The sequence below is a fragment of the Dipodomys spectabilis genome, unplaced genomic scaffold (assembly GCF_019054845.1).
Source record: "Dipodomys spectabilis isolate Male_0828 unplaced genomic scaffold, ASM1905484v1 ptg000121l, whole genome shotgun sequence".
Taxonomy (NCBI): Eukaryota; Metazoa; Chordata; class Mammalia; order Rodentia; family Heteromyidae; genus Dipodomys; species Dipodomys spectabilis.
Genome location: NW_024870798.1, coordinates 7,667,492 through 7,678,935, shown reverse-complemented (window position 1 = coordinate 7,678,935; position 11,444 = coordinate 7,667,492). Strand labels below are relative to the sequence as shown.

At 35.0% G+C, this 11,444-nt stretch overlaps 1 non-coding gene across 1 annotated transcript; it reads right to left on the bottom strand.

Annotated features, from left to right (window-relative positions):
- Nucleotides 1–3,263: 3,263 nt before the first annotated feature.
- Nucleotides 3,264–3,370, bottom strand: LOC122115579. Its single transcript, XR_006148798.1, has one exon. It is a non-coding gene; the product is annotated as a U6 spliceosomal RNA (small nuclear RNA).
- Nucleotides 3,371–11,444: the final 8,074 nt, after the last annotated feature.

The following is an 11,444-nucleotide window of genomic DNA, read 5'->3' as shown; positions in this document are numbered from 1 at the left end:
TCCTTTTTGCTTATGTGGTGCTGAGGAATCGAACCCAGGGCCTCAAGCATCAAGGCAAGCGCTCTACCACTGAGCCACCTTCCCAGCCCAGGATTTCTTTAGAAAACTGCATACTACTTTCTACAATGAGAACACTAACCTGTATTTTGACTAAGAGTATAGAAAATTTCCTTTTCTCCACAGTGTCGCGAGCCAACATTATTACCTTTTGAGATTTTTTAAAGGGTAGGTTTTTACTGTGTGCAGTACCCAAGACTGGCCTTAGACTCAAATCCTTTTACTCCAACCTCCAATCACTTGGAATTACCAGCCTTTACCACCACACCTGGGTCCTTGGATATTTTTGATGAGTTATAATAGTTACAAAGTAGTATTATAGTAATTTTGAATTGCATTTCTCTAATGACTTCTGCTCACAAAGCATTCAGCCCACATAGACGTTTTATTAAATACAAATTTGTAAATCCACAGGAGATTTTCAGGGCTTTTTGGAAAACATGTCTATTCAGAATTTTTGTCCATTTTTAATCAAGTTTCTTGTTAATCTCATCTTTAATCTCTCTATAGCAAATCAATAATTAATTCAAGGTAGTAGAAAGGAAAAAATTAAGCAGCTCCTAACATTCAAAATTTTTTTAATAACATGATATTGCTTAAATCATTTTCTGTTGAGGCTTGAGACTATATAACTCAATTTAGTTAGACCTTTTACAAGACTATATATAATTTATTTATTTTACTTTGTTCTTTCCAAAGGCTGCATGACTAATTTCACTTGGTTTCTTTCAGTTTCATGTAGTTCAGATTTCAAACTGAAGAATAAATGGAAGGAAGCAAACAAAAAATATATTTCCCCTCATCTGATGATGCCTCTACAAGAATGAGGAAAGTGTTGATGCTTCTAAGGACCTATGATAGAATATCAAAAAGACAATTTATTCTTCCAGGTCTTCCTTATCTTTACGATGTAACTTAAATGATGTAAAACACAATATACTGCTCAGATACTTTTATGTTCTATCAGATTTGCACATTTTCATATGGATTTCACCTCTGTCTACAACATTTCTTCATCGTTCTGTCCCTGATACTTTTACACTATCACGACATAAGATAACCAGTTTGTTTTACAGCATGAGAAGTTATCCACCTGGCTTCCTTGGAAGCAGAGCATGGTCAATAGATATTACTTCTGGTTGCTCACACTACATGGAATGGTTTTTGTATTACTTATCATATTCTATTTGGTATTTAAAAAAGAATGCTGGCTAAACTCAAAGCTCATTCATAGGTTTATGTTAAGTGTTTCACAAGTCTTATTCTCTTAATTCTTAAGATAACATTCGCTATAATGTTAATGTTATTACCATTGTAGTGTTGGGAAAAATTGTAGCTAAAGACACTAAGTGCATGGCCCAAAGACACACACAGTGAGGAAGGAAATGAGTCAAAGTTTCCAAAAGTCTTTCAGCAATACCAAAAAGGTGGGTAAAATCTCTCCATTCTCTTACACTCTCAATTCAATATTCATTTTGTCCAAGAAATAATAGCATAGCAAATATTGCCCTTGGTGATTGTTTTCTATCACATTTTGTCTTCAACACAGAATGTGTTGGTGACATTGGGTTATCAAACACAGAGCTGAGCTTACAAATTGAGGTCCGAAGACAGCCAAATTTCTTCTGTCACACAGTTCCAGTTTCATTTTTAAAAAGTACTAAAACTTTTAAATATCATCACTTACTATCTTTTAACAATCCCCAAACTGACATATACTCACTTCAAAAGGTTTTCAAATTAGGAGATGATAAAACAGGCCCCCATGAAGTAAATTTTCTTTTATTTTTTAAAATTGTTCTAAAAGCCTTGTGCTGGCTGGTCACACCTATAATCCTATCTACTCTGAATATTTGCTCTGGAGTCTGATTTCTGTGGATAACACTTGGGAGCCAATCAGGGCCAAAAAAAAAACTTCATGAAATTATTTTTCAAAATGTTTAATGAACTAGCAAAGAGCCAGGCATTGAGATGTAGCTTATATAGTAGCTCACCAATCTAGATAGGAAAGGCCTAGCAAGACCTTGAAGCCCTGATTTTAAACTCTGAGCACGCCAATATACATGCATGGCGTGTGTTCACATGCACGCACGTGTTTCCTTGAGCGCTGCCTTACTCACACACACACACATTTATTCAAATTACCGTCATATCAGTGTTCTGCATTAATTTCTTTGTTAACGATATTATATCGGTAAAATACAGGAAATAAACTCTTCCATCTCAGAACATTTTTATATGTTTTTTATTGAAATAATACTGTGCACAGGGGTCACATTTACAAGAACAAGGAAACTAGTACATTTCCTAACAAGCATTGTTACCTCCTCCTTTATATTTCCCATACCATCCCTTCCCTCCCACCTCCACAAGTACACTCCCCTCCCCCTTCCTTCCTCCGCCTAAATTGTAAAGTTCATTTTTCAACATAGTGTCTTGTACATCTCATTGTTACAATGGGTCAACCTGTATCCCTATTTGAGCATTTTTTCCCTTCCCCTCCCCAAATTAGAGAAGCATACATACAAGATGTAAGTGCACCAACTTCAAATACAGAGAAAACAGGGATTATATCGTGGGGAGAAACATACAAAAAAACAAAAAATTGACATCACACATTATAAGTACCTGAGAAACAAGAGCAAGAAACAAAAAACCACTTGTGTCCCTATTTTGGGGTTCAATTTCTTTAACATCATTTTATCTGGTTATATGCACATATCTTTTGAACTTTTCTGCTTATCCCAGACATACATTTGTTATTGAAAATAAGGGAAATCATGGGACCTATGTTTCTTTAGACTTGGCATACTTCAGTCAATAAATTTTTTTCCAAGTCTTTCCATTTCCTAACAAATTGGGAGATGTCATTCTTTCTGATGGAGGCATAGAATTCCATTGTGTAAATATACCGTATTTTCTTGATCCATTCATCTAATGGGGGCATTTGGTTTGGATTCATATCTTAGCTATCATAAATAATGTTGCAATCAACATAGTTGTGCTGGTAGTTTTAGTATGGTCTTGTTTATGATCATTTGGGTAAATCCCCAAAAGTGGGATTACTGTGTCATACGGGAGTTTTATGTAGAGTCTTTTGAGGAACCTCCATACTGCTTTCCAAAGTATTTGAACAAGTTTACACTCCTACCAAGAATGCAGTACGATTCCCTTGTGACCACACACCTTTCAGCATCTGTTGTTGTAAAAATATGGAATGCTACACAAATTTTCATGACATACTTGCGCAGGGGGCATGCTAATCTTCTCTGTATTATTCCAATGTTAGTGTATGTGATACTAAATTGAGTACAGAACATTTTTTTATATAAAGTATAATTTTTATTGATTTTATTAAACTAGACAATTCAACAAAATTAAGTTCAAAAGAATTGTTGTGAAATTTTAGAATCATATATTTCTTACATAAGCAAACATTTAGGAATAAAATCAAGATAGACATGCCAAAAACAAAATAATTCCAGATATTTGTAGTTCAAGAGATGTGTAGGAGGAGGAATTCAATTATTCTATACAAGGCACCTGTCAAAATGAACATTGCAGCAAGTGTTTAGGTTTGTTAAAAGTTTTAAGGTTTTAAATATGCTTAATTTTGGGATTTTGCTCATATGTGCCCAAAATAGGACCGTTTGGCAGGTATAAAACTTTTCTATAAAGTATTTAAGATTTATGGTAACAGACATTAAGTACTAAGTATGTACATTTCAGAGTTTATGGAAACTTTATTAATGAGAAGTTGCAAAGTCTTTGTGTAAAGAAGCAGAGTGAAGAGTTAAGACTTTAACTATACAGTTTCTGTTAAAACTTTAGGGATTCCTTACTTTATTTGATAGCAAGGAATAAATGATGATATAAGCCATAATGTATGCATGTATGTTACTATTCACACACATACATATACACATGTATACATGCACACATGGAGAAAGACACATAATTACAGCCAACAAAAGTTTCACCAGTTGTTGAATATGCCTTAAACTGAATACTAGAAACAATATATGTTGAAGATGTATTTGTCTCTAAGAGTTCATTTACCACTCCTCTTATCTCTTAAAACTGGTAGTTTTAGGGAGATTTGACTTACAAAATGCAGTACAAGTGATAGCAAGTCACTTGGAAACCTCAGTAAGTATGTCATATGGTGTCTCCCTGCTCCTCAAGGATTGCTTACTCTTGTAGACACTTTCAACCACCAATTTAGCAGGAGAATACCCTGGTAAAGAGTAAAGTTATAAGGTTTTAAATGGCATCCTTACTTGAGCTCTTTTTCCAACAACCAGCATGAATTTGTAGGCAGATAAGTGAGTCCTCAAAAAATTGGACTCTACATATATATTTAACTGACCCATGTGAAAATTCCTATGTGAGAAATGCTGACTGAGGTCTTGCTGATTTCCTGGCCAAGAAAATAAGAAAAAAAGAAAGTATTTTTAATTTTTAAAGTTTGAGAATAATTTGTAACCTGTCAATAAATGTGTAGAACACAATTATATCAACTGACAAAAAAAAATGATGGCATTTCATTTATGTGCTCTTGGATTTGGCTAGTGATTTTAGAGGTGTCTACACAAGTAGAATCAGCATAAATCAAGCCAGCATTTCTTCATTTATGATATAAGGAAAGGTTACTGGTTGACCCATTGTAACAATGAAATATACAAGACACATTACCAGAGGATGGGTGAATGGGGGAGGTGGGGAGGTGTAAAGGGAAGGGATGGTAGGGGAAAAACAAAGGGGAGGGTAACAATGCTCAATAAGAAATGTACTCATTACCCTACTTATGTAACTGTAACCCCTCTGTACAGTATTTATAATAAAAATATATATTAAAACATACAAGGAAAACTTCTGTGCTTATATGAAGTTGTATTTGTCACTCAATATAAGTAAGGTATTGGTTTTAGGACCACAGGCTTATTACTTTGGATACTCTAATTCTCTACATGAACACAGTATATTATTTACATTAGAATCTGCCCACCAGCTATTGCAGTATAATTGCTGTGAGAATTTTTAATACATTCTATATTTGTAATGAAAACTAAAAGTATATGTATGCACAATCAACAGATACAAATTTTTTCAGATAAATTTTGTATGCAGTTTGAGGATGGAATTGGAGAGTAATTTCGAAAAGCACAAATTTCATCAAAAAGACCAGTTTGCAAATTGTAACAAGGAGCTAATCCAGCATCATTGAATAGTATGGAACTCCAAGGAGAAGTACTTGAATTGAGACAATATCAGAAAGTGTAACAACCCAAGGACTTTTTAAAATGCAGCTGCTAGAATTCTCATGTAGAGCTTTCATAACAGTTTGTGAAGCACAAATCAGAACCTCACTGAAGTGTAGATGGTTTTCTCTCAACTTTCTGTCATGATCAGTCATTATCAATCAACATATAGCTAATCTTGAATAATCCTCTAATAAAATGTTGATGGAGTGTTTATATGCAGAAAACCTCGGAAGGCTAACTTTTTCCAATTAGGACAGTCTGTATTTTATGATCCAGCTGAGAGAAAACTAGGTAAGCATCCATTTACAACCTTCTGAATAATTCTGATTCTGCCCACATCACTTATCTATCCATACCTGTGCCCGAGTGAAACGATTTTAAAATAATTTATCATTTAAAATTTAAATTTATGCTTCAGGGAAGATATCGAAGGAGAAGCTGGAAGCTAAACAAGCTCTCACATAGAAAACAGCTTTAGTGCTCCAGTGAAAAGTCCTAAGCTGGAGAATCACACCAAGTGTGCCAGCACAGTACAGAGAGTTAGGCCAGAGAGGGAAAAATCGGGCAAGGAGACAAATCTGAGCACTTGCCAACAGCTGTGATTGCAGCTGTGGTGGGGGCGGTTGCGGCTGTAGGCGCCATACCTGCAACACAGAGAGTCTACGACAAAGGCGCCAGATGCAGCAGGTGAGAGGATTCTACTCAACACCAGCAAGAACTGACAAGGAGCAGACATCTTCATCCTTCAGAACGCAGACCAAAGATCACCCAGGAACCAGACTCCTGTGTGAGTAGAAGCATGATTTCCTCACTCCTTCTCAGGGAGCAGAGAAGGGAAGGCCACCCCTCCCTGCCCACTACCGGAGATCTCCATCTCTGATACTGGCAAAGGCCTCACTGAGCAGCTAGCTCCAACTCAGTCTTTGGATGAAAACAAAAAGTAATTTAGCAGGTCACAGGAACCTAACCTGCCTTGCCAGGCTCAGCTCTATGCAGGGAAAATTCACCCAGCCCTTGCCTGCGCCAGCCCCAGGATGGCTTTCTTCACTGGATAAACAGAGCCAGGGGCTGCCTCTCCCTACAGCAGCCTAGACAATCAATTGAAATTCAGTAACAATAAACCCTGAGAATGGCTCCTGGCTGGGCTCTGTGACTGCTTCAGAAGCTAGCCCCTCAGGGAAAAGCTACTGTTTGCTGAAAGGCCTCAACTCTACCAAGAACCTAGCCCCATTACAGCATCTCTAAACTAGAAGAAACAGCCATCACCCTGTTTTGTGATACTCAAAGCAGATCTCCCTCCCATTGAACTAACCTGGGAAGAGGATGACAAAATCCTGGGTAAATCAAAGCATTTTTCTGCCTCCTCAAACAAACTGACTTAAGAAAACAACCAAGCTACAGGAAAATCAAACACCACAAGCAGACCAGAGACTCCAACAAGAGACTGGTTATGGACACAAGGGAGATGCAGGACCTTCCCATCTCACCCCCAAAAGCAAATAACTCTTTTTTGTTACCTTTTATTAAAACTTTTTTAACATTTTTAATTTTTAACTTTAAAAAATTGTTTTCTATTAACATTTTTTTCTTCCTCTTGTAATTTTTATTTTAGGGGTATATGTTTGTGTGTGTGCTTTTTTTTCCATTTTTGTTTAGCTCTACTGATCTTTTAATCCTTTTTTCTTTTCTGTCTCATTCTTTTCACTTTTTCTTCTCTTTCCTTCTTCTTTGCATGATTTAATCGCTTTTCTGCTCATTATCAGATATACCTGTAGTCGATTATTAGACCTTATCCCCCATTGTATACACACTTAATCCAGAAATTTATTACTGAATTCAAAACCTCTTAGACTTAAATTCCTTAATAGCTGTACTACATTTATATACCTATATAAAATTTTAAGCATTTTAATTTTTTTAATTTTTCACGTCTCCTTTCTATCCCTTCCGTTCTCTTATCCTATTCCAGTCCTTCTCTGAATATTACGTTTTTAATTTGCATAATTTAGGTGTTTCATTTTTTAATTTTTAATTTTTGTTTTACAATTTTTCCTTGTCTTTTTTTCTCTTTCTTTTTTCCCCAGTCTCTACTATCATTCTATCCAACCTATTTCCTGCTTTGACATTAGGAGTAAGTTAGCTCTCCCTCTACCTTTCCACATCCTTCTATTCTTATTTATACCCACATCTCTCGCTAAAACTAATAACTTCTGGTTTGCCAAATTCTTCTTTGTGGTTCATAGACTATTAATACATAGTTGTTTGATGTTGAAAAATATATCTGTTGAACTAGATTTTATCTCAGGCTTTTGACTATGCAAATATAGACTGTGTTGATGCTTGCCTTAAGGTAGTTTTCTAGCACAAACTGGTGTTACTTTCATCCCAAATGGGCAGAATAAGCTGGAAAAAACACAAGAAAAATGGCACGTCCGGGTATCTCAACTCCAACTCATGATAATCAGTGGAGAGAACAGATAATGAATAATACAGAGGAGAGCTCCCCCAAAGCTCTATAAACACTAATGGTAAACATGGTAAAAAGATTGAAAACCTGCAAAGGACTCTGTGCGAGCATGAGAGGGAGAGAGATGAGGCAAAAGAAAGATCAAAACAGGAAGCTCAAGGCGTGAGGAAGCTACTCAAAGATAGATAAAGGAATTGCATGTGCAACTTGAGAACACTCAAAGAGAAATAAAGGAATTGTGTGAGCAAGCTGTGATCAGTCAAAGAGAACTACAGGAATTGCATGAACGTGAGGAAGCTAATCAAAGAGTAATACAAGAATTGAGAGAGCGGGATGAAAATACAGAAAGATCACTAGAGGCATTCATGGAATCCGTAAACAGAGAGCTGAAAGAAGTCAGGGAGTCCACAAAGGGAATGCTGAATGGATCCCAACAGAAGGAATGGAAGTCCAAGGAAACCATAACCAATCAACTAAGTGATTTGAGAATAAACACTGAACATCAAATTAAGGAAGTAAAGAATTTCATACAAGATCTAAAACAAAGATCCAACAAAGAATTTGAAGCCATAAAAACCGACCAACTACAAGTAAAAGAAAAAAAAAGTAGAAAATCTGAATAGTAGAATAGACCACACAGAATATTGAATCCTGAGGATAGAAGACAGCGTAGATTTTATAGAAAAAGAACATACAACCATCCAAGACAAATCTAAGAAATATGATAGATCTATTCAGCATTCAACCTTTGAGCCACCAGTGCCTACCCATGTTGCATATTTTGTGTAATTCAAATTTTCAGCATTGTATAGATGCTCCTACTACAATATAAAAACAAAAAAAACTTAACCTACTTTTCACTGTATTTGATGTTGTTATAATTTGTGGAGGGGAAGGAAAAAACTAAGTTGTTTAAATAGGGATACAGGTGGACCCAGTACAACGATGAGATGTACAAAATGTAATGTAGAAAAATGAAATTTACAACTTTGGCTCAAGATGGGAGAGAGGGTCGGGAAGGGGAGATGGAAAGGGATGATAAAGGGTTAGAAAGGAGGAGGTAACAATGCTTTATAAGAAATGTATCATTACATTGTCCCTGTAATTGTAACGCCTCTGTATGGTATTTTCACAAAAAAACTTAAAACATAATAAGGATATTTGTAAAGTATATAATGAAGGAAGAATTTTCATCCTTTACAAAATATATGCAAAATCTATGCTAAACTATCTATATTTTACTCTACCTTTCCTGCAACGAGTTTGATATAGTTTAATACCTGTCACACCAAGTTTCTTTATATTCTACTGGAGATTTAATTTTTCATGTATGTATGTATATGTATATTTATATCTATCTATCTATCTATCTATCTGTATATGTTCCAATGTGGATCCTCAAACTTGAAACTTTGCTTTTTTTTTTGCTGTTCAGCAGTTAATCTGGTCCGCTCAATCTGTGACAATATCTGTGCTCATTCTGATCATTCCTTTATTTACCACACCATTAGCACCATTAGCCTTTTAAAATCAGCTTAATTTCCAGAGATGATTACCAATCAATCCAACCAATATACACCTAGAGTGTTTTAATAAAACAAGCTTTAATGTAGGAAGATAACATGAAGTGACAACTACAAAATTTCTACAGAGACCTGACATCTTTCACATTTCTGCCTTCCTCATGATACTTAAGCAATCATTGACTAACACTATTAATAATACTGCAATTATAACTTAAAGATCAGTGTTTTTGCAACCTGAAGCTTTCTTTTTCTATGATTCTTGACATAAACTTTTGTGAGACTTTTTTGATTGTGGTGGGATACCATCAAAAACAAAGCCATGTATATCAAGAAAGCCAATGTTTTCAACTCAGAGTACTAAAAAAAAGAGGGAAAAAAATTAAGGTTAGCTATATATGTTAAGCACAAATATAGGCAATATCAAGATATTTTGAAATTGTATAATTTTATTGGATAAAGTGGCTCAAATCTATACTATTATCTACTTGGAAAAAAGAGCTTAGAGGATTCCAGTTCCAGGCAAAATGTTTTATGCTTGTGTTAGGAGGACCTCAGTCCAAGCAGGCCCAGGCATATAGTGGTACTACCTCAAAATAAGCAATAAAATTATAATTTGTAGGTATGGTAGTAGTAGAGATGCCATTTCACAAGTATAGGTTTTGAGTTCAATCCTCCAGTAGTACTGGGAATTTAAATGTGGCATGTCTAAGGTCAAGACTTCATACTTGTCTTACAAGCTCTAATAAAACCTTTACCTCTCTTGCTATTTTTTAAAAGTATAACCATAACTTCCATGCCCCAAACAAATAATTTCATATTAGAAATTTTCTTCTATGTATTAAGTAATATGTTATGTCCCACTGAAATCAGACTAAAGATAAAACACCCATTGTCTTACAAAGTGACTGCATATGGAAACAGAATCTCAAAGGTAGCATTTAAGTTGAAGTGTACTCCAAGAGAAGCAGAATGCCTTGAATATGCCAAGGAAAGAGGAATCAGAAGCTAACTCTAATCTTGGTGTTCTAATTCCACCAACTCTGAGACAATGTATTTACAATGTTAATGCTACCCAATCTGTGGTAGTTTATTATTGCAATTACTAGCAAACATGTGGAAGCTATAAGACACGAAAAGTCTTTGACTCTTCAGATCCAAGACTCATCTCTATAATCCTAGTGATTAAGAAGTACAAGACTTGGGGAATAATGGCTTTCAGGCTGGTAGAAAAGTTCATGAGGTTCTATCTCCAATTAACTACAAAAATTTCTGGGCTGGGCCATGGTTCAAATAGTAGACTGACTACTGTTAGCAAAACAAAAAACAAAAAACAAAAAACTGAGAGCCTGATGTATGTTCAAACCCCAAACTGGCAGAAAGAAAAAGTCCTTCGAATAATACTATGAGAAGCAGAATTATGAATAGGAAAGCAGAAACAAAAGAAATAAACTTATTGATATAGACAAAGCTCCTCAATGTGAAATATGGCACAAACTGTAATATTTAGTGTTTTCCTTCCTATACAGTAGAAATAAATGGCATTTTTACTTGACGAAATTAAAATATAAAACTGTATGCAATAAATAATCACATTACTTTTATGTTTCCATAATTTAACTTGTTTTCCTAAATATTTCTCAAATAGTGTAGCTTTTGAAAATCAATAAATGTTGCATTTTCATATATGATTACCTATCCTTCCAAGTGTGGTCTAAAATTGATCTACACTGAAATGATTGCCATTGACATTTTTCTCAAAATATTTATACTTTCAGCTGACCTTCCACAAAACTCATACCCAGAATATAAATTTTTAGTTTGTTCATGCAAACATAGGAACATAAACATATGTCTCAAAATGTTAATTACGTTTATCTGCTGTCATTAATGAAGTATAACTAATAGAATTATGTATATACCCTGAGGGAAATAAGATACTTACTTCTAAATACAGACTTGCAGGCACACACACAATCACACATGCACATATATATATTTACCACTTTGACTCCGGTTAGATTCCTGACATTGGGTGTCAGCAGTGATCTAATAATCAAATTTTCCTGCCCAGACACAAAATACATTCATAATTCCACACAGACAAAAACACCAGATCATTCAAAATAATGA